The 24,151-nt window shown below is 40.2% G+C and overlaps 1 protein-coding gene and 1 pseudogene across 3 annotated transcripts in view; one reads left to right on the top strand and one right to left on the bottom strand.

The window, feature by feature from the left end:
- The window catches only part of NGF (nerve growth factor), a 1,213,865-nt gene that overhangs the window by 601,771 nt on the left and 587,943 nt on the right, over positions 1-24,151 (bottom strand). The window lies entirely within an intron of this gene.
- Positions 17,902-18,098, top strand: LOC126930876 (serine palmitoyltransferase small subunit A-like; annotated as a pseudogene).

Here is a 24,151-nt window from a genome sequence, read left to right on the forward strand (position 1 = left end):
TATTTTATGGTGGTAAATTACAAAATAGACTAGTATCTACACGTATTTTCTGCATTCATGACATAACTTTTTCTTTTTCTTTTTGAGATTGAGTCTTGCTCTGTTGCCCAGGCTGGAGTGCAGTGGTGTGATCTCAGCTCACTGCAACCTCTGCCTCCTGGGTTCAAGCAATTCTCGTGCCTCAGCCTCCCGAGTAGCTGGAACTACAGGCATGTACCACCACTCTCGGCTAATTTTTTATATTTTTAGTAGAGATGGGGTTTCACCGTGTTAGCCAGGAAGGGATTACAGGCGTGAGCCACTGCACCTGGCTGATGCCTGTAATCCCAGCACTTTGGGAGGTCAAGGCAGGTGGATCACTTGAGGGCAGGAGTTCGAGACCAGCCTGGTCAACATGGTGAAACTCCATCTCTACTAAAAATACAAAACTTAGCTGGATGTGGTGGCAGGCACCTGTAATTCCAGCTACTTGGGAGGCTGAGGCAGGAGAATTGCTTGAACCTGGGATGCGCAGGTTGTAGTGAGCCAAAATGGCGCCACTGTCCTCCAGCCTGGGCGACAGAGCAAGACTTCATCTCAAAAAAAAAAGAAAAAGAAAAAAATCTGAATGTAAGTGGACCAGAGCAGTTCAAACCAGCGTTGTTCAAGGATCAACTGTATTCTGTTTCATTACCTAGTGAAATAATAAAGTTTTGTATCCTTTTCAATTAATATATTTTGGACATTTTTGAGGTCTGTAAAGTTTTTTCAAAACTGCCTTTTAAAAGCTGCAAACTATTTCATCATTTTGATATACAGCAATTTATCCACACAGTTGCACATCGTCAGTCATTTAGGTCGTTTTCCTTTGGTTAAACATCTTTGTGCATAAAAATATGTTCATCCTTTTAATTGTTTTAGGATTCACACGTGTGGAATTCTTCATCAAAGAGTAAGAACACTTTGAAGATTTTCGATACAGGATTGCCTAACTGCTTTTCAGAAAGACGACACCAATTTACACTCCCTCCACAATGGGGAAAAATGCTACTCTTACCAGATTTTGAGTCTTGCCATTTTTCAAACACTTTGTTATTTCAATAGGTTTTTAAGTGGTATCTCGAGGTTATTTTATCTGGTTGAATACTTGTGAGGTTAGCTTTTTTTCTCAGGTCTGTTAGTCATTTATATAATCCTTTAGCCACTTTTTAAAAAATGTGATCTTAGCATTCTTCTTCACTTCTTTAGTTACTAGGGATATAATCCTTTTTCTGAATTATTTGTAATAAACACTTTCCACATGATTGTTGTAAGGTTTTTAAGTATTGTAATGACTTTTTTGAAGTACTTAAGTTTTGTATTTTCATTAAGGAAATGATTACTGTTTTCTGACTTCCGCTGTTGGTTATCTGTTCAAAAAACCCTTTCCTACTCAAAGCTCTAACAAATATTCATCTCAGTATTTTCAAGTTTTGGTTTCACTTAAAATTTTCCCTTTTATACACATGGGTTTATTTTGATATATAGTGTGTGAGGCTATACATTTTTTCTTTGTTTGCAAATAGCCAGATTTTTCAACAGATTTGCATGTACTATGTCTTGATGTTAAATTGGACAACACTTTTTAAAAAGGCAATGAGAGGATTTGGTGCTGGAGAAATTCATTCATAAGCCTGGCGTATTCAGAACACTGACGAATTGTTGGGTGAGTACCAGGAAAGTTGTCAGGATAGACAAGTATTCAACAGCCACTGGGAAGGTTCCAAACTGTGCCCCCTTTCCCCTTCTCCATAATTAAGGAGACTCCCTTTACCAAAATGAACTGTCCTAAATTTAAGTAGCCAAAAGTCACAGCAGACCCAGAATTGTTTCTTGGTGTCAAGGCCTCAATCAACCACCAGAAAATGAGATATTCACAGATCGAGTTGACAAGGGATGCCAGAAGGGACAGGAGGTACAACTGTCAGATAGATTGGTCTTGTTGGCCACCCAGCTGTTTGTGCCACTTGCATATTCTCCCACAGCACTCCCTGCATGTCTCCAGCACATTACAACACCGTATTCTAATTTTGTGTTACGTGTCTTTTTCTTTTCCTCTATCCTGCTCCTTGCTTTAAAAAAATTATTAATGGATAGTAACTAATTTTCTCATTTGAAAAAAAATACACTTAAGTAACTCTATGCAGTTTACTAAATGTTATTATACCTTCATTTGATAAATGTGAAAACTCATTTAACACACACCTCAAGCATGACATAAAATGTTGCCATTATTCTAGAAAATTTCTTGTGCCCGTTGTAGTCATCACCCCGTGCCCAGTCCTGAGGTAGCCACTATTCCAATTTCTGTACCCACAGAACCCACAGACATGTTTTGGTTGTTCTTGAATTTCATAGTAATTGAATTTTAAAGTATATATTCCTTTGCCTCTTAATTCCTTCATTAACTTTATAATATTTCAGACATTCATTCATGTCTATTCCTTGTTGTTGCTGAGTAGATTTCAGCACTATTTGCTGAATAGATTGTCCTTTTCTCATCAATTTGCCTTGGCACCTTTGTCAGAAAACATTTGATTGTAATTTTTTTTCTGTCCTATTGATATATTTGTATATTTTAACACCAATAAGACATTGTCTTAGAAACTGATAAATTAATACTAACATTTATATGGAAATGTAAAAGACCAAAACAGTCTTTAAAAATATTATAAAACTGGCAGGGGGACGGTGGCTCATGCCTCTAATCACAGCACCTCGGGAGGCCAAGGTGGGTGGATCACTTGCCATCAGGAGTTCGAGACCAGCCTGGTCAAAATGGTGAAACCCCGTTTCTACTAAAAACACACAAAAATTAGCTGAGTGTGGTGGTGCACCTGTAATCCCAGCTACTCAGGAGGCTGAGGCAGGAGAATCACTTGAACCCAGGAGACAGAGGTTGCAGTGAGCCGAGATCGCATCACTGCACTCCAGCCTGGCGACAGAGCGAGACTCTGTCTCAAAAAAAAAAAAAAAAAAAAAAAGATGAAACTTACAGTGAGACTTAAAATTGGGTCATGTAAATCCTCCAACTATTTTATTTTTAACAAAAAATCAATTTCTACCAAAAAAAAAAAAACTGCTGGGAATTTGATTGCAATTGCATTTAATCTATGGATCGATTTTCTGAGAATCAGCATCTGTACAATACCAATTCTAACCATCCCATAAGCATGGCATCTCTCTATTAGGTCTTAATCACTCTCAACAATGTTTTATGGTTTCAAGCGTAGAAGTCTTGTACATCTTTTTTTAAAAAAATTTGAAGGTATTTGTGATACTGTCATAAATAACGATTTTTAATTTTTTTCCAAATGTATGTTGATAGTATATAAAAATAAAATAAAAATTTTCTGTATTAACTTTGTATCTTAAACCTTGCTGAGTTTACTTATTAGATTTAGTAGGATTTGAGAGTAGATTCCTTTGAAGTTTCTACCTGCAAAATCATGTCATTGTAGAGAAAGATAATTTTGCTTCTTTCTCAGTCTTTATGACTTCTATCTTTTTATGCCTAATTGCAAGACCTCAAGTACAATGTTGAATAGCAGCATGAGAGTGGACATCCTTACCTTGTTTTTGACTTTAGAGAGAAAGTGTTCCATATTTTATCATTAAATAGGATGTTAGGTATAAGTTTTTATAGATGCATTTTATCAAATTGAGGAAATTCTGTTCTATTACTTGTTTGTCTAGAGGTTTTATCACGGAATAGTGTTGAAATTTTCAAAATCTTTTCCTGGATCTACTGAAAATGTTCGTATTTTTCTTTTTTATTCTGTTAATGAGATGAATTACACTGATTATTTTTCTCATATTTTAATTGATCTTGCATTTTTTGTGATAAAACCTACTTAGCCATGATGTGTTATCTTTTTAATATATAGATGGCTCCAATTTGCTAATATTTTGTTAAAAATTTTTGCATCTCTGTTCATGAGAAATATTGGTCTGTAATTTTCGTTTCTTGTAGTGTATTTGTCAGGTTTTGGTATTATGAATATGTCAGCTTCCTAAAAAGGGTTGAGAAGTGGTCCTTCCTCCTCCGTTTCTATAAGAGATTGTTTAAGATTGGTATTATTCCTTTCCTAAGTGTTTGATAGACTTCACCATTAAAGCTATCTGGGCCAGATATGTTCTTTGTGAAAAAAAAATGTAATTGTGAATTTAACTTCTTTAACACATATTCAGGTTACTTATTTCTTCTTTTGTCCAGTTATGAAAAGTCCTGCTTTTCAAAGGATTTATCCATTTACGTGGTCAAACATGTTGGCATAAATTTGTTTACAATACCCTCTCATCACCCTTTTAATGTCTGTAGGATTTGTGGGAATATCCTTTCTTTTCTCTTTATATTGGTAATTCACATTTTCTCTCTTTTTTTGGTTTTTCCTTCTTCAGTTTAGGAGCTTATCAATCTTTTTTTTTTTTTTTTTTTTTGAGACAGAGTCTCACTCTGTCGCCCAGGCTGGAGTGCAGTGGCCGGATCTCAGCTCACTGCAAGCTACGCCTCTCGGGTTCACGCCATTCTTCTGCCTCAGCCTCCCGAGTAGCTGGGACTACAGGCACCGCCACCACGCCCGGCTAATTTTTTGTGTTTTCGGTAGAGAGGGGGTTTCACCGTGTTAGCCAGGATGGTCTCGATCTCCTGACCTCGTGATCCACCCACCTCGGCCTCCCAAAGTGCTGGGATTACAAGCGTGAGCCACCGCGCCCGGCCAGGAGCTTATCAATTTTATTGATCTTTTCAAAAATCGGTTTCTGGCTGTGTTGATTTTCTCTATTATTGTCTGTCTTCTATTGAATTGATTTCCACTCTTGTCTTTATTTCCTTCCTTCTACTTTGGGCTTACTATACTGTTCTAGCTTTTTTTTTTTTTTTTTTTTCTTTTTTTTTTTTTTTTGAGACAGTCTCACTCTGTCACCCAGGCTGGAGTACAGTGGCGTGATCTTGGCTCACTGCAACCTCCGCCTCCTGGGTTCAAGTGATTCTCCTGCCTCAGTCTCCCAAGTAGCTGGGATTACAGGCATGCACCACCATGCCTGGTTAATTTTGTATTTTTAGTAGAGACAGGGTTTCTCCATGTTGGTCAGGCTGGTCTCGAACTCCCGACCTCAGACCTCAGGTGATCCGCCAGCCTTGGCCTCCCAAAGTGCTGGGATTATAGGCATGAGCCACCACGCCCGGCCTTTTTCTAGCTTCTTAATGTGGAAGCTTAGCTCATTGATTTCAGCACTTTCTTATTTTCTAATACAAGCACTTAAACTCTAAATTGTATTCTTAGCATCACACAAGCTGCATCTCACAAATTTTCATATGCTATACTTATCATTCAGTAAAAGGTAACTAATTTTCCTAGAGTTTTTTCTTCAGAAGTATATTGCTTAATTTCCAAATGTTTAAATATTTTCTAGATATCTTTTTGTTATTGTTTTATAATTCAATTCTAATGTGGCCAGAAAATATAATCTGTATGGTTTTTATGTTACCCAAAGTTTTCTTGGTGTTACCATGGGAATGAAGGTCTACTAGAATCTTTTACTTGCTAACCAGAAACAGCTTTTCTACTCCCTTTACTCCAACTAACTTAGCTTCTCCAAGGCAGGAATGATATCTTACTAGTTTATGGCAGTGCTTGCCACATAACAGAAATTCAATAAATGTAAGAATGTATTTTTTATGCTGAAAATTGAACAAAAGGAGGCTTATGACTAAAACATGGACTTGCCCTCAAGTATTTCATGGTGTAAGATGAAGGCAATGTGTAAACACATGTTTCCTTACCATTTTTAAAGAAACTTTAGAAAGGCAGAAGAAGGGTATGAAATCTAAAAATGGAATCTGAACAGTATGATTGAAATGTATCCCAATTTGTAGTGATATAGTAACTATCATTTTCATTGTGCTTTACAGTTTATAACTTACAAGCCTTTTCTTAAGGAAGGGAAGGCATAATATAGAATGATCCATGTGATTTTTAGGAACCCCACTATTGAGTTCACAAATTGAACTAACTTAAACAAAAGAAGGAAAGATGGGTGCATAACCAAGAGGAAATATTAAAGAATCTATTAAGAAAATGAATGCCATCGGGAAAGGTGAAGTGGGGAAGGATGATGATAATGGTGCTGATAATAATACCTACCATTTATTGAGTATTTAAGGTTTTGTAGGCATGGCGTTAAGCAGCTTATGCTCCCAACAACCCTACATTGTTATGCTTACCTCATGGAGGAGGAAACTGAGACTTAGAGAGGTTAGTTGACTTGCCCAAGATTATGAAGTTAAAAAGTAAAGAAGTTAGGATTGGATTTGTGAAAAAATTGAGGAGTGTTCCTTATTCACTGGAACTTATCATAGATGGGGGTCTGCGCCCTGACAGATAAGAGATGGGCTTTATACTCATATTTTGCCTGTTTTTCCAGAAGTAGAGTCAGTAAGGGATTTTTCCATGTACACAATATACTGTCAAATACCAGTATGTGTATGTGTTGGGGTGGGTCAGGGAGCTGTCAGTTTTCAAAGGGCAAACTGAAAATTGAAGTTGGAGATAGAGCTAACATGAACTGAGAGGGGATGGACAAGGGACTAGTGAGAAGAGCAGAACCAAATGGGGATACGACCAAGGCAGAAACCGGAAGGTGATAACAGACCACCAGTATTCTGCCCTAAGCATGTGCCAGGCACTGTGCATGGCACTTGTAGAGCTATTATATCATGTGATACTCACAACCACTCATGAGATAATTACCGTTGTCCCCCTCCGAGAGATTAGCCCAAGGTCACATATATAGGATGTAGTGGGATTAGGTAAACTTATAATTCCAAGATCTTAAACACTGTTTCTCTCCAATGGTGGTTGGATATTAGAGACCAGGACCCAAAAATGGGACATGGGGGTGGGGGACAGTTAGGAAAGGAACCTAGTGACCGGGACCGATTCCCCTCGTTCAGCCACTGCCATTGCAGGCTGGCTGATATTGATCCATCTAACCCTTTGTTGATACTGCTCCCAGGACTTCTAAAAGGCACCTGTACTTTTAAGGCAAAACATAAAGGGACTTTAAATTATCTTTGCACAGGATGAAAAATATGTCCATTGCTTGAGATCAATATTGTAATTGGCACAATATTAACAGATGGCAGAAAACAGATTTTTTCAGTATTTATATCCCTTCCATAGTTCCTATCAAGGAAAGCAACTTCATGTTGGAAAAGGTTCCCACAGATACTGTCAACAGATAATGGAAGCCCAAGAGAGAAGGTGCTAAATGAATGCTTGGGGCCCAGGGGCCTGGCCAGACAAGTTGTATTCCAGGAGACTTGCTGTCTGCCTTGAAGCACTGAGACTTTGAGGAAAGGTGCTGGAAGCCCAGCCATGGGAAAAGGTGGAAGTTTTTGACCTTTTAAATAAAGGTCAGGCAGTTTGGATGATCTTTTTCTGGTGAGCTGGATACTGTTCCCAGGTGAGAGGCAAGGAGTGAATTGTCACAGACCTGCCATGTTTCTTTCTGAGAGACTTGCTAGACTGGTTTTCCAGGTATTGTGTGGATGAAGTGCATTTGGATTGCAGCATGCATTTGACAGACAAAGCCTCTATCTTTGAAAATGAGATACACCCATGGACAAGGGCTGATGGCAACCAAGTCAGGTAGATGAGTAACTGATTGGACTCAGAGTACTAATGAATGAGTTGATGTGGATCTAGAGAAAGGATCTTTCACACCACAGTTTTCTGGCCTCCGTCTTACCTTGTTAGGCATTTTTATTAATGTCTTGGATGAAGACATTGATGGCCCAGTGATAAAATTTGTGGGTGACACAAAGCTGGAAGGGATAGCTAATACATTGGACACTAGAATTGCAATGCAAAAAAGATTTGACAGGCTGAAACAATGGACCAGATCTAACAAGATTATGTTTAATGGGGATAAATGTAAAGTCTTAACATTTGGTTAAAATAAACAAGCAAATAAGATGGAATAAGCAGCAGATGGGAAAGATGTGGTTTGATAGGAGCCTGTGTGAAAATAATAAGAGATGTTTCAGCTGATTATAAGCCCAAAATGAATCACTAGTGCACTATAAGCTCAGGCTGTAATAGAAATGTAGAGTACACTATAAGAAGGCAGCAATCCTTTCGTAGTCCAAAATAACGGCTCATATTTACAGAGTGAGTTCTGTATGGCAAATACCTTCATATGGATTCTCTCAGTTATTCCCACTTCTGGCCTTTGAATAGGAAACTGGAGCTCAGAGAGATTAAGTTACCTGTCCAAAGTCACATGACTAGAGCGAGGATATGGACACAGGTGTTCTGACTGCGTGTAGATGCTCCGTCCTGGAGGGCAGAGCCATTGCCAGTGAGGTGAAGAGACAAGGAGGTATATTTGGGTTCCAACAAGACTGAACTTTCTAATAATGAGAGCACTCTGACAATGGACTGGTGTCTCACAGGGAATGAGGCCCTGTCAAGAGATGGCCTTAAATATAGGCAGATTGATCACGTGTCAGCAACAAACACTGGGCCAGGTAACTGTTGAGTTCTCTTCCTACTAAGGGCTGTTGAGCTTCTAGACAGATCCTAACATCTGGAGTGCAAAGTCTGGGCATTTTTAGGTATGAGGGAAATTCCCAGGAGGTTTTCCATTTATTGCATTTCAACAATGAGCTTTAATAACCTGCTTTCTTCATAGAGTTGTTTATTTGGTTTTTAATTTTTATTCATTAGGGATTTTTGACTTATGTGCTATCCTTTACCCATATAACAAAAATCCCTAGAAAGCTGCCTCAGACCCACTGTGCCAGGATTAAAGGAACAAAGAAGAAAAAGAAACAAGCACATATGTTTTCTACTTCATTGTAGTATCTGTGTCCTCTCACTGTTAACAGATATCACATTTTGATACTGTCAGGACTTTATATGTATGTAACAGTCTTTCACTCCATCCTCCTTATCCCAAAGATGGCCTTTCTAAATTATTTTTTCTATTTTGCAGTGGTCTAGTGAAAGAGAGACCTATAACATTAATAGTTGGAATTATAAGGAGAAGATAGTAGAGTAAATAGGTTAAAAGCAAGGAGGTGAGAACATATTCAATCAGGAATTACTTTACGTGATCCATAATACATGGACTTCGGTTCATCCACTTTGATTGCTGAAAGACCTCCGTCTTCTCTCTTTCAAAATTCTAGAATATTTAAATCTTTGTTTAGGATAATTAGGATTTGTGGACTTGTGGCCCCATATATAAGATGTTTATAAATTATAGTTTCCCACATTAAGGGAAGAAACAATGACCTGGCAGTGAGGCTGACATTCTGTTATGCACCTAGCCAGCTAATCCATCTGAACAGCTCCTATCACTCACCCAGTGGTGGAGAAAGCCGGCACTGCCCAGTATAATGAGACAATGTCAGGCATTGTAAGTAAATATGCTTGGGCCTGCACTCAACAGTCTCATGCTGCAGTCGCATTTTCAAGGAAGCCCACACCATCTTAATCATGCCTGCCAGGGAGGAAATTCTCTTTTCTCTGTGTTTTCTTTTCCCCTAGACATATTTCCCCTGTATCATTTAAACATATTAAATCACTCTTAGTACGCAGAGTGGGCCTCATGTTAGCATAAGATCTAATCAGACCGAGTCTGCTGGTCTCCAAAGGCTTTATTCTTTTTGTCTCTTTCCTCTGTTTTCTTGTTAGACTGAAGAGCCTTTTCTGACATACTCATTTGTTCTGCTGTGTAATAGCATGGAATCTTTCAGAGCTGTCGACATCTGCTCCACTCTAGAGAGCTGCAGAACCAAGCCAGCAGAGCAATAATAATTATGCCCGAATGGACTGAAAAGGATGCAAGAGACGAGAAGGAAGACAAGGAAAAATACACCCAGTGCGATGATGTTCGAACCTGTAAGTGGGTGTGTGTGTGTGAGTGTGCATGTGCTGAAGCCATACGCTTATGTGTGCACTGAGGACACAAATCATGTTCCTGAGAGCAGTGGACTAGAATTCAATCAGGCTCAGACTTCTCCAAAGTCCCCAGTCCTTGCTCCTTCCCCTAGACGGCCATGCTCAGTGTGGATGCAGCTTTCTGCATGTACAATGGTAGTTTGCAGGACACTGGGGAAAGGAACTTTCTCCTCTTTCCCTTACTCTTATATCTAGTGGGGTAACAAAGGCTGCAGATGTGTCTTCCTCCCTAGATACTACTCTCTGGGAATAAATTAGGCTTCTTGGGAAGATGCTGTAAGTCTTCCTGATTGTCAAGACACTAGTTATTAAATAACTGGTATGTTGGTCTTACGCTAATATTAAATATAACAACTGGCATCTATCCGGTGCTCAGTATTTGCCAGGCATTGGGCATTGTGTAGGCCCTTCATATGCACTATCATTCATCCTTAAAGAACTTTATGAACGGGCACAGCGGCTTGCCCCTGTCATCCCAACTTTGGAAGGCTGAGGTGGGAGGATGGAACCCAGGCATTTGAGACCAGCCTGGGCAAAATAGGGAGACCCTATCTCTACAAAAAATTAAAAATTAGTCGGATGGGCTGGGCATGGAGGCTCACTACTGTAATCCCAGGACTTTGGGAGGCCGAGGTGGGTGGATCACCTGAGGTTAGGTGTTCAAGACCAGCCTGGCGAACATGGTGAAACCCCATCTCTACTAAAAATACAAAAAATTAGCTGGGCATGGTGGTGGGTGCCTGTAATCCCAGCTCCTTGGGAGGCTGAAGCAGGAGAATTGCTTGAACCTGGAAGGCAGAGATTTCAGTGAGCCGAGACTGTGCCATTGCACTCCAACCTGGGCTACAAGAGTGAAACGCTGTCTCAAAAAAAAAAAAAAAAAATTAGTCAGATGTGGTGGCACATGCCTATGGTCCCAGTTACTCAGGAGGCTGAGGTGGGAGGGCTGATTGAGCATGGGAGGTTGAAGCTGCATTTAGCCATGTTCATACCACTGTGCTGTAGCCGGGATGACAGAGTAAGACCTTGTCTCAACAACAAAAAAAAGAACTTTACAAGGTAGCAGTTACTATGATCTTCATTTGCAGATGAAAAAATTAGGACTAGGCCATATTCTCAGAGGCCCTGCTGATACATTAAGAGAGCCTGGTTTTTCAAGGCTGTGGTTACACGCGAACAAAAGAACTGGTCATGTCATTCATTTGTGATTCTTCAGCAAAGCAGCCAGGCTGCTCAGTGACATACTTAGCCAGTTCCAAGAAATAATTGCCAGTTCAACAAAGAACTAAAATTTAAAAAATAAAATAAAATCCCCAAAGCAGAGAGCCCAGTATGTTTTCATTGAGTTAACTAATTACTTTGCAGAATCCAAGAATCCTACTGAGGTCTTGAGGTCATCAGGACCCAGGGTGAGTCCTGCCCCTCCTGTGAGTCTCAGGGCCCTGCTTGGTCTTGGAAGCCAATGTATCAAGGGTGGACTCTCGGCAAAGGTGGGAGGCAGATGAGACTTATCAACAGAGAACACATCCTTCCCTCCTGTGCCGTCCACTTCCCCCAGCCTCATCCCCACTCTTGCCACACTCCAGAACTTATTCAAAATGTGCTCTCCTGACATCCTTTACTTCTTCAGCGCTTTCTTCTTGTGGGACCCAGATGACTCACTCACACCAAAGTGACCCATCTTTACAAAATTCATTTTAACCAGATAAAAGTCTTATTTAGGCCAAAGGAATGCATCTCAAGTGGTGGCATTTTAAGACTTTCTCAAGGTAACAAGATGGCTTGGGGTTGGAGAGAAAGTCTCCATGGCATTTTTATAATCATACCCCATGGAAAGAGAAAGGAGCCTTTTTCCATCAATGTATATAGCTGGATCATGCTTGGAATGGAGTAGAAAGAGAAGGAGACAGAACTTTACCCGGGGGTCAGACCGCTCCAGACTTGGGAGTCGTAAGGTTTTCTGTGGGAAAGCACTTTTTCTCCCTTTCCTCCCTAAAATTTCACTAAGTGTTACTCTACACATTACAATGTTAACTTTGCAAAGAGAGAAGAAGACTTACCTGAACAATTGAAAGCTTGGGCAGAAGAAAAAGCAAGCAGGGATGACTTGGGAGGGAGAATAAAACCTAGAGCTAAAGAGAAAAAAAAAAAAAAAGCATGTGACACAATGTTTGTCAGCAGCTGTGCTGCTGAAAGTCACCCAACAGGAAGAGCAGGCAGCCAGCGAGATGGAAACTGCCAGTGCAATAAAGCATCAGTGAGAGTCAGGGCTGACTGGGGCTGTGGATAAAACTGGAGCACACCTGGGACCAAGGACTAGCATAGGCCCTCCCAGTGTGACTCGAGCATCAGCATACATACTGTTGGGCCCAACTTGGGCCAAAATTAGCGTCAGTCACCCAGTAACAGTAATGGTTACTCTACCGTTACAGATGGTAGCTCATATGACCATAAGATGTTGACCAGTGAAGTGCACTCAGCCAGCCAAGACTTGGGCTGCAGCATGCCACATAATCTTTGTGGCTCTTGGTTTTTCATTCCAATAAAACTTTTTTGACCTCTGTAGAAAGCTGTAACCCATACAAAAGCTCTTATGACCATTTAGGAATTCATAAGATCTTTGGAAAATTCTACATTGCCTTCCTAAGTCCCTCATGTTCCTCAAGTGCCATCTGCAGTTGATCTTCCCGGGTGAATTGGAACAATGTATCCAGAGCACCCCTCCCTTGGCCCCACCCTGAAGGATGGAGGTCTCTGAAATCTGTAATGGGTGAGTGGACCTGTAGTCCTTACCGGGAGGTGTACAGACGAGCACAGAGAGCTGGCCTCTGAGAGCATCCCTTGCAGCTAAAGGCCACTGCCTGGCTCAAGTCCATCCACATCAGCAAATCTGCATGTTGTAGTTCTACAGAGACTGCTGCTCTTGATCTAATTAATAGTTTGTTTGTTTGCATAATTTTCCACAGGAAGGACTATTAGCACATCAAAAGGATGTTAAAAGTATCCTCGGTAATGACAGAGTAAATACAAACCTAGTTTATCAAGCTGTCAGTTTTAACAAACACCACTCTGATGTGCTAACCTTTTCCCAGGAGATGCTCCTCTTAAGTCAACAGCCAGCAACAGGCCCAGTCTGTGAACTAGCTGATGGTGAAAAACCAAAACAATTTCTATAACGATATATATTTTTTAAATTCCAAACTATCTGAAAAATGCTGGAGGCATGTGTTTTGCTTTTCCTTCCTCCCTCCTCCGATTTAAAAGCTTTTGTAGAAAACCCACGGGACTGATAGCACTTTTCTTCACATCTCAAGGGAGCAGTTTGAAAAACGTTTTTAGAACTCTTATTTTCATAACACTCCAGGGAAAGAAAGAAAGGTGGGTCATTTACATAAAGTTAAGGATTTCTGTATACCCTATTTCTGTCCTCCCTCTCAAAGAAAAGAGAGGGGGAACACCAAATCTCCTTGAAACTTTAAGAGCCCTCTGAGGTTTACCTCAAGAAAGAAAATGCCTCTGAAGGCAGAGAGCAGAGAATGACAGTATGACCAAGCACCTCAGCTGTCCAAAACACCTCAAGATGCATGTTAAACCCAATAACTGTGGCCCTCTCATGTACACCTTGGGACGGGATTGGCAAAGGCTCCTTCTGTATGGAAAGTATACGCAGTAAAATCACTCAGGCCTTTCAGCGGGAAGTTTGGCAGCTAAGGCCTGTGGAATGTTTTCAGTAACTAAAATTTAACTCCCTTAGCTTAAACAAATTATTCATTTAGTCACCTACATACTACATTCAGGCTCATTTTCTTAGGCAGAAGATACTGAACATAATTTTAACTTCTTTTTTATGGTTATTGATTGGCATGAGACTTGTCTTATTACCTGGAGGCTGCAGAAATAAGTTCAGAAATTAACAAAATATCACTGAGGCAACTAGAATGACTTCTAAAGTAAAAGGATGCCTAGGATCTGTTTCCATTACTCCTTCTTATGAGGAGTCTGATTGTGTCTGTCATTTTACTCCCCCAGGAAGCCCACGTGCCTCAGGAGAATCTGTCTCGAGCCCTTCTTCCCACCTAGACTGTATTCCAGGGGATGGCCTAATTTGGTCATCTCAATGCTTTGTCAGTGGTTGGTTCGGAAATGATCATGTGAAAAAAAGAAAAGAAAAAGAACAGAAATGATCATGTGATATGTGATACTTTGGGCCAATGAGGCAAAAGGAAAGGTTTTCTAGGAGCCTCTGGGGAAAGTGTCCTTGTTCATCAGGGACTGCTGTGGGAACAGCCTGAACATTGCCATCCATGGATGTGAGGCCATTTACTACAGCTGCCTGGCTGAGGATGAAGCTGTGAGTTGGGAAAGGGATGAGCTAAGAGAACTGCCAGGAAATGGAGCCACAGCACGTGACTCCATCAACCTTAAAGCCTGAAATGCCTCTGGACTTCAGCTTTGTGAGCCATCTATTATCTTACTTTAGAAGCCAGTTTAAATTTTCTGTTGCATACACATCAAGAAATCGTAACTAATACAAGTTGCCAATAATGAAGAACTTCCACCTAGTGCTAATAACGAAAATTTTAAAAATTGCCTTTACAAAGAAAGAACGTAATATTGACAAATGGGTGAAAAGATGAGCAACTGCATTGTAACAGAAGTAAGAGGACTTCCTCTAAAGTGTGAATGACTGTATTATGAAATGTTTAGCACTAAGCCTAAGACACTGTCATCATGTGGAGTAGTTTGAATAAGACCAAGAAAAATGATCTAAATTATTAGAAACAGAGATCTACCATGGTCATACTTAACCTTAACATGGGACCTTTTGAAGAAAATAAGTAGATACAACATAGTGTACAGTTTAAAACAGTCCTCAAGATGCCCTGGTCAAGAGACTAGAGACTGTTCTAGAGGTTCTAACAATAATAATACAGTTTCAAATGGAGCGGCGTGGGCTGGAGGATGGCCAGCCTTATTTGTGTACACCAAGACCAGTTTTGTACATAATAAAAATGGAAAGCTCCAAGGAATTGGGAAAGTATTCCTTCCCCATCTGAAATACTTCCCCAAATGCCTGCTGACTGAAATTATGATAACTCTGAAATAAAGACACTCCTTTAACAAGAGATAAATGACCTCAAATGCAAATTTTCATGGGAACACTAATATGGTACTAAAACCTTGGCCATGCTAACATGAACATTGGCTTACTTTCTGTCGCAATATCTCCAGACTATAACTTTTTTTTTTTTTTTTTTTGAGATGGAGTCTCACGCTGTTGCCCAGGCTGGAGTGCAGTGGCGCGATCTCGGCTCACTGCAAGCTCCGCCTCCCGGGTTCCCGCCATTCTCCTGCCTCAGCCTCCTGAGTAGCTGGGACTACAGGCGCCCGCCACCGCGCCCGGCTAATTTTTTGTATTTTTAGTAGAGACGGGGTTTCACTGTGGTCTCGATCTCCTGACCTTGTGATCCGCCCGCCTCGGCCTCCCAAAGTGCTGGGATTACAGGCTTGAGCCACCGCGCCCGGCCCAGACTATAACTTTTGTGAGGCAGAGATGTTTTTGTCTTTTTCACTGCTTTATCCCTAGTAAATGACTAAGTGCCTAAAATGGTGCCTAATCTTTTGTATAGGCAAAATAAACATTTGTGAATGAATGAATGAATGAATGAATGGCAAATATCTGAGCCTTTACCAAGAGCAAACTTTTATAGGAAGGAAGGAAAATCTCCAGAGGGCACTATACAACTGAAAGAGATAAAAGGAAAAGTGAACCCTAAAGAAGTGAAAGGGGCAAGAAAATGAACAAAAGATGGGAAAGATTTTTTTTTCTTACTTCATTTAGTCTAAGACAGGCCCTGATTGAGTTCCCACACTAGATCCCATGTCAAGGAGTTGGAAGACTCTGATGTTCTAAGGGTAGAGAGTCACAGTATTTGAGCCACATAGCAGAACCAGATTGCATCTTCACTCTCCACTGGCCCACCTGTCTCTTGTTCTCCAAGTAGTAATTCCCTCCCCAAACTCTAGAGGTGGATTTATCATGAAGCTCAAGCTTCACCGCCCCTCAATTTGCTAGGAGGAACCCTAGCAATGTATTTACTTGCCATATGTTTTGGCAAAACTTGTACAAGTGGGATATTGTAGTCACAATAGGTGAGACTGCTGTCTCTTTGTACTCCAACTTCTCCTTATATCAAGTGGCATTCGAGGGGCTGCAGGCATTTTGGGGAGGGGGGCAGCTAAGGCAAGTAGAATTGGAGATGCATTCTTTCAGGTTGAATGCTGTTATAGGAATGGCTTTCAGGAAGATACCAACAGCCCACTGTGGAAACTCACCAGGTGTCATAACATAAAGGGGCAGATCTACAGGTTAAATCACAATATGAATACATCGAGACCCTAGTAGAGGAATTGCAAGGTTGGAAATGGATTGGAACCAGAAGCTGTCTGTGGAAAATTCTTTCCAATCAATTGTAGCAGAGGATTTAGTTTCTACTGACACCTAATTGAAAGGAAGTTCTCTCCTACTGGGAATGCACATACAGATGCAGTGTACGCGGCTATGTTTTTGTGCTATACAATAAAACTATTTTTCATAGATTTAAATATAAAGTCAATAGAAATAATTTTGATATCTAAGGCCAGTCGCAGTGGCTCATGCCTGTAATCCCAGCACTTTGGGAGGCCAACGTGGGCAGATCACCTGAGGTCAGAAGTTTGAGACAAGCCTCAACATGGAGAAACCCCATCTCTACTAAAAATACAAAATAAGCCGGGCGTGGTGGTGCATGCCTGTAATCCCAGCTACTCAGGAGGCTGAGGCAGGAGAATCACTTGAACCTGGGAGGCGGAGGTTGCGGTGAGCCGAGATCGCACCATTGCACTCCAGCCTGGGCAATAAGAGTGAAACTCCATCTCAAAAATAAAAAAAAGAAAAAGAAATAATTCTGATATTTAGAAGTAAACTGTAACAAAAAAACAGTTAGGTGTGGTGGCTCATGCCTGTAATTCTTACACTTTGGGAGGCTGAGGCAGGAGGATTGCTTGAGGCCAGGAGTTTGAGACCAGCCTGGGCAACATAGTGAGATTCTATCTCTACCAAAAATTTCAAAATTAGCCTGGCACTGTGGTGTGTGCCTGTAGTCTCAGCTACTCAGGAGGCTGAGACAGGAGGATCACTTGAGCCTGTGAATTTAAAACTAGAGTGAGCTATGATTTTTCTACTGTTCTCCAGCTTGGGCAACAGAGTGAGACCCTGTCTCTAAAAAATATTTTTTAAAAAAAGTATCATTTCCAGCTGGGCGCAGTGGCTCAGGCCTCTAATCCCAGCACTTTGGGAGGCCGAGGGGGACAGGTCACGAGGTCAGGAGTTCGAGATCAGCCTAACCAATATGGTGAAATCTCCTCTCTACTAAAAATACAAAAATTAGCTGGGTATGGTGCCACACACCCATAATCCCAGCTACACAGGAGGCCGAGGCAGGAGAATTGCTTGAACCTGGAAGGCAGAGGTTGCAGTGAGCCAAGATCACACCATTGCACTCCAGCCTGGGCGACAGAGTGAGACTCTGTCTCCAAAAAAAAAAAAAAAAAAAAAAAAAAAAGGATCATTCAAAATTAGTAAATCATTAAAAGGAAGAGAAATTGCTAATAGAAATAATAGACTTTTATATTATTTAATGATCTAATCAATAAAAAGAATGCGTTATATGAATACATTTTTTAAATATTTAAATTTATAATTAGACAGGAATGTTTATATTGACAAAGATAATATAAAAACCATAATACACCATTAGAAAGAGGACGTTGACCACAAATTAGTTAATAGTGAGTGCCATCAATTCAAAGCATATTTAAGATTAGTCATTGAGAGACTGAAATGCCACCTCATCGCAGGAGGCACCTGGCAGGGATGGTGCTGGTGTGAGCCTGGAAGTAGATGTCCTGGTTCTACTATCAATACCTGCTGGTCACAATGCTCTACGTGCTGCAGCCTGGGGAGCAGACGGTGTTCAATTCCACGCTGGTTTCCATTGGTACTCAGGATACATCTTCATGCCCCAGCACATCATGGCGATATTGCACTACTTTGAAATTGTACAATAACCAAGATCAGAAGTTCCCTGGGGAAGACCCACCCTACGAAGTTAGAATGAGACCATCAGATCTGATAAGAAACCCTTCTAGATGTCAACCTAAGCAACCTTATAAAGACTAAAATTCATGAGTAGAACAGGAAAACCACCCTGACTCATGTGTTGTGTTATTTTTCATTTTAAAAGAAGCTTTTGCATAGTAGTTTTGTCTATTTTAACATTGCAGCCATTTGTACTTTGATATCACTATTTTCTTTCTTCTTTTTGAGACGGATTTCATTCTTGTTACCCAGTGTGGAGTGCAATGATGCGATCTCGGCTCACCACAACCTCCGCCTCCCAGGTTCAAGCGATTCTCCTGCCTCAGCCTCCCTAGTAGCTGGGATTACAGTCATGTGCCACCACACCCAGCTAATTTTGTATTTTTAGTAAAGATGGGGTTTCTCTACGTTGGTCAGGCTGGTGTCGAACTCCCAACCTCAGGTGATCCTCCCACCTTGGTCTCCCAAAGTGCTGGGATTACAGGCGTGAGCCACTGTGCCTGGGCAATATCACTATTTTCTTAACCTTTGTGACTGTTTCAATATTACCCCCGTGAAAGCTTTTCTTAATGTACCTTTGAGTACATTTTAATCGTCTTCTATTTTTAAAACCCAAAGTCATTAGTTGGGTTTTACTGTTCTTGCTATTGTATGACATATACATCTGCCTGGATATATTTTTACTCTTGATGAAAGTTTTGTAAGAACAATATAAGATTTAGGATAGGGGCATGGGGAGGGAGGATATTAAGAACTACTTAGAAGAACTACTTGCCGGGCGCGGTGCCTCACACCTGTAATCCCAGCACTTTGGAAGGCTAAGGCGGGTGGATCACGAGGTCAGGAGCTCCAGACCATCCTGGCTAACATGGTGAAACCCTGTCTCTACTAAAAATACAAAAAAAAATTAACCGGGCGTGGTGATGGGCGCCTGTAGTCCCAGCTACTCAGGAGGCTGAGGCAGGAGAATGGGTGTTAACCTGGAGGTGGAGCCGAGATCACATCACTGCACTCCAGCCTGGGTGACAGAGTGAGACTGTCTCAAAAAAAAAAAAAAGGCCGGGCGCAGTGGCTAACACCTGTAATCCTGCACTTTGGGAGGCTGAGGCGGGGGGATCACAAGGTCAGGAGATCGAGACCATCCTGGCTAACACGGTGAAACCTGTACCTACTAAAAAATACAAAGAATTAGCCGGGCATAGTGGCAGGTGCCTGTAGTCCAGCTACTTGGGAAGCTGAGGCAGGAGAATGGCATGAACCCGGGAGGTGGAGCTTGCAGTGAGCCGAGATAGTGCCATTGCACTCCAGCCTGGGCAACAGAGCCAGACTCCCTCTCAAAAAAACAAAACAAAACAAAACAAAAAAAACAAAAAACAAAAAAACAAAAACCTACCTATATCAAAAGATATTTTATTAAGAGGTACTTTTCTGTAAGTTTGAACTCAAGAGTATAGTTTTAGCTATCTAGAGTCTAACAGACTTTGCTTTAAAACCATTAAAGTATTTGTGTTTTATTGTTTTGTTTTGTTCTTTTTTGAGACTGGAGTCTTGCTCTGTTGCCCAGGCTGGATCTCAGCTCACTGCAACCTCCACCTCCCAGGTTCAAGTGATTCTCCTGCCTCAGCCTCCCCAGTAGCTGGGATTACAGGCATCCACAACCACATCTGGCTAATTTTTGTATTTTTAGTAGAGACGGGGTTTCACCATGTTGGTCAGGCTGGTCTCGAACTGCTGACCTTGTGATCTGCCCGCCTCAGCCTCCCAAAGTGCTGGGATTACAGGCGTGAGCCACTGGGCCTGGCCTGGTAATGATTCTTGAGGCAAGAGGTGGTTGAGTAGCATTATTATGTAATGTTTATATACCATAGAGTTTTTAAAAGAAGATAAATCTGTTTCCTCTGAGGGCCACTATTAACAACGTTTTTCCTTAAATTTAGTTAAATGATTGTAATGGGCGCTGCACTTGCACATTGCATTAAGTTATGATGAGATGAATTGTTGTTAAAAATTATAGCAAAAAGAAGTGTAAACTTGGCTAAAATCCTTTCATTCTTTGTATTTTTTTAAAGATTTTTATTCCTTAAATGCAAAATGACTACCTAATTTTTTGATGTAAATTCATTAAATTCAAAGAGAAAAAAAGATTAGTCATTGAACAGTAACAACAAAGAAAACAAATTAGAAATACTCTGAAATCTTAGAGTTCACATATGATAAAAATTTGATGGAAATCTCCTAAAACTGACTATAATCCCAAGCATTTATGTGATAGTACAAATAATGAGTTATGAAGCTCACAGAAACTTTTCCAAATTCTTAATGAAAAACAAGTTTGATCAACCATGCTACTGGAAAGACTAATCTATCTTTATATGTACCCTCTTGATAGAAAATACTACAAAAATCTTTATTATATGAAGTCGTGACCCAAGAATACAGAGCCAAAAAAATGAAGGCATAATTCTATAGGGGTGTCAGGGCAATTAAGTACCAAAAATATATATATATATTTTTAATTTTGTGATTCTTGTGGCAGTTAAATATTTTTAAAATGTGTAATTGGTAGCAATTTCTTTTCTCACTTTAAATCAGCACTCACTCAAACCTAATTTTGATAAATATTCTTGTCTTCTTTTTATTTTAAAAAGCTTCTAAAATTATATAAGCTTCAGACCCCAAAGGAGTAACTTATTAAGAGGAAAACATCCTAGATTTGCTTTCGCTTCTACTTATTCCAATTCTGGATTTATTAAACCATTACTCAGATTTTTTTTTTTTTTTTTGAGACGGAGTCTCGCTCTGTCACCCAGGCTGGAGTGCAGTGGCCGGATTTCAGCTCACTGCAAGCTCCGCCTCCCGGGTTCACGCCATTCTCCTGCCTCAGCCTCCGGAGTAGCTGGGACTACAGGCGCCCACCACCTCGCCCGGCTAGTTTTTTGTATTTTTTAGTAGAGACGGGGTTTCACCGGGTTAGCCAGGATGGTCTCGATCTCCTGACCTTGTGATCCGCCCGTCTCGGCCTCCCAAAGTGCTGGGATTACAGGCTTGAGCCACCGCGCCCGGCCCCATTACTCAGATTTTAAAACACACCACACACAAAGAAAAGTTTCTAAAATAAATGAGCTAACATGGATTTTGTCATATTCTCAATCTTCTTGATAGCCCAGAGATCCTGATACTCTTTGGATTTTGGAAGTGGAATGGTAGATGTGTGTTGAGAATGGAAGGGAAGGGAGTTAAGGATAGGGTTCCAGAATTCAGACGCCCTCTTAGGTTTGAAATGTGGGGGAAAAAAAAGAGAGAATCACTGCTTACTTTAGTCTGTTCAGGCAGCTGTAACAAAATACCACAACTGGGTGACTTACAGGTAATAGCAATGTTCATAAATGGTGCCTTCTTGCTGTGTCCTCACATAGCGGAAGAGGTGAGGGAGCTTTTGGGGGCAGCTCTCATAAGAACGCTGATCATTCACGAGGGCCTGCCTTCACGACCCAATCACCTCCCAAGGGCCCCCAGTTCCTAACAGCATCACATATGGGAGTGAGGATTTCAACATATAAATTTTAGGAGGATACAAACATTCAGATGATAGGCCAGAGCACTGACCTAGGCAATGGCATCTAGAGAAAAGAGAAAAATAATTTACTTTTGACTTGGGGTGTCTTGGGTTTAAATCCCAGTCCCACCACTTAAATCATTTGTGACCCTGAGCCCCGTGGAGCCTTGATTTCTGCACTTGTAAAAATAGGCAGAATATTAAATAACTTCAGAATTTTCATGAAAATTAAATGCTACCTCTGAAGTGAAATGAAGATATAAGAATTAAATAAATAGGGCTGTTTTAAAGAGTAAATGTGCTCAGTAATTGGTGTTCTGTAAATGTTAGCTTCGTTCTGAAACATATAGACCAGAATGTCAACTTATGGAAAGAATGTAAATATTTTTTGGTTATAAATACCAGTGAATTTTTCTTACAATGCCAATGGTCTGTACATACTATATGGATTATATTTCAGCTTTTTGCCTTATCCTAAAGCTAATAACAAATAGGGCAATGATGTATATGGGCAATTTACAAAAGAAGAAACAAGAATATCTGGTAACATAGCAAGAATTTTTTAACATCTTCTTGGTCATCAAACACAATATAAACAATCAGATACCATTTTGTTTCTCACACTGGCAAAGATTAAGAAGAATGAAAATGCCCACTAGCTGGTGGTGAGGAGGGAAGGGGAAGGGTACACTCTTGACATTGGATAGTTGGAGTTCAAATTGGTACAGATGTTTTGGAGAGCAATTTGAAAGTAGGCCCCCTTTCTAAAAACAAAATGAAACTTTAAAAATGTTTACCCTGCATTTAAAGCTAAAAGTTTGCCTGACTCTATGATTTAGTTATGCCTCTTCTAGTTTATATTTTTTGAAGTATAAAAATGTCTTCCAAAAGACATATATAAGAATATACATAACAACTTTATTCAGAATAGCCTAAATGTCTATCAGAAAAAAATAAATCAATAAATTGCAGTATTTTTTTTTAAAGGATACTATGCAGCAATAAAAAGATGGATTACTGCTATCCTCTACAGCATGGATGAATCTCGCAGACGTTATGTTGAGTGAAGGAGGCCAGAAACCAAAGAATACACACCCTATGATTCCATTTATATGAAGTTCAAGGACAGGGGATAGCTACTGACTGGGAAGAGGCATGAAGAGCATTCTGGAGCAGTGCAAATGTTTAATCCATTGATCTGGGTGGTGGTTATAACCGTTGTCTATACACATGTAGAATTCAACTCGCAGTACACTTAAGATTTATTCACCTTGTTGTATATATGCTATACCTCAATTTAGAAGTTTTGAGAAAACATACACTTTGACTTAGCCAATATGTTTTCATTCTAAAGAAAAAAGTCAGAATAGTACAAAAAAGGTTTATATGCAACAATGATCACCATAGCATTATTTATAGTAGAAAAAATCTGGAAATAAAATCCAATAATAAAGAAGTAGTTAAATAAAATTATGATACATCAGATAGTAGAATGCTGTAATCATTAAATCAGATAAAATAGAAGAGTCAAAACTATGGAAAGTTTTTCATAATATAATGTTCCAAAAAATATGTTAGCGAAACAGTATTTAAGATTTAATACTATATTTGCTTAAAATATACATGTCTGCCTCCCTCTCTCTCTCTATATATGTATATTACATAATCCACGTGCTTATCACACGTATCTCTGACTAATGGGATTGTAGATAATTTTCCCTTTCTTTCTCTTGTTTTAAGCAGTTTTCTATATTGGACATGTCCTATTTTGTAATCTGCAAAAATCTGAAATAAAATGTAAAAGGGAAAAATGCTAGGTGTGGTAGTGCATGCCTATAGTCCCAGCTACTAGGGAGGTTGAGGCAGGAGGATCACTTGAGCCCAGGAGTTTGAGACCAGCCTGACTGATATAACAAGACCCCATCTCAAAAAATAAAAAATGAAAATAAATAAATAAAAAGGAGGAGAAGGCCAGGAGCAATGGCTCACACCTGTAATCTCAGCACTTTGGGAGACCAAGGTGGGTGGATCACCTGAGGTTGGGAGCTGGAGACCAGCCTGGGCAACATAGTGAAACCCTGTCTCTACTAAAAATACAAAAATTAGCCAGATATGGTGGTGCACACCTGTAACCTCAGCTACTCCAGAGGCTAAAGCAGGAGAATCACCTGAACCCAGGAGGCGAAGGTTGCAGTGAGCTGAATTAGCACCACTGCACTCCATCCTGGGGGACAGAGTGAAACTCTGTCTCAAAAAAAAGGTGGGGGAGGGGATTGAAAAACAAAGCACAAGAGTGAGCAAGTCAACTCTCTATATAAGTAAGCTGTTCTGTACATTTACATATTGCATTCTAGGTATGCCCTTGATGAAGGTAGTTAACCTCTCTAAGCCTCAGGTCCTCTCTGTAAAATGGGAATCATTATTGCACCTATCTTATGGTATTGTTATCTGGAATAAATAAAATAT

Source organism: Macaca thibetana, chromosome 1 (assembly GCF_024542745.1).
Source record: "Macaca thibetana thibetana isolate TM-01 chromosome 1, ASM2454274v1, whole genome shotgun sequence".
Lineage (NCBI taxonomy): Eukaryota > Metazoa > Chordata > Mammalia > Primates > Cercopithecidae > Macaca > Macaca thibetana.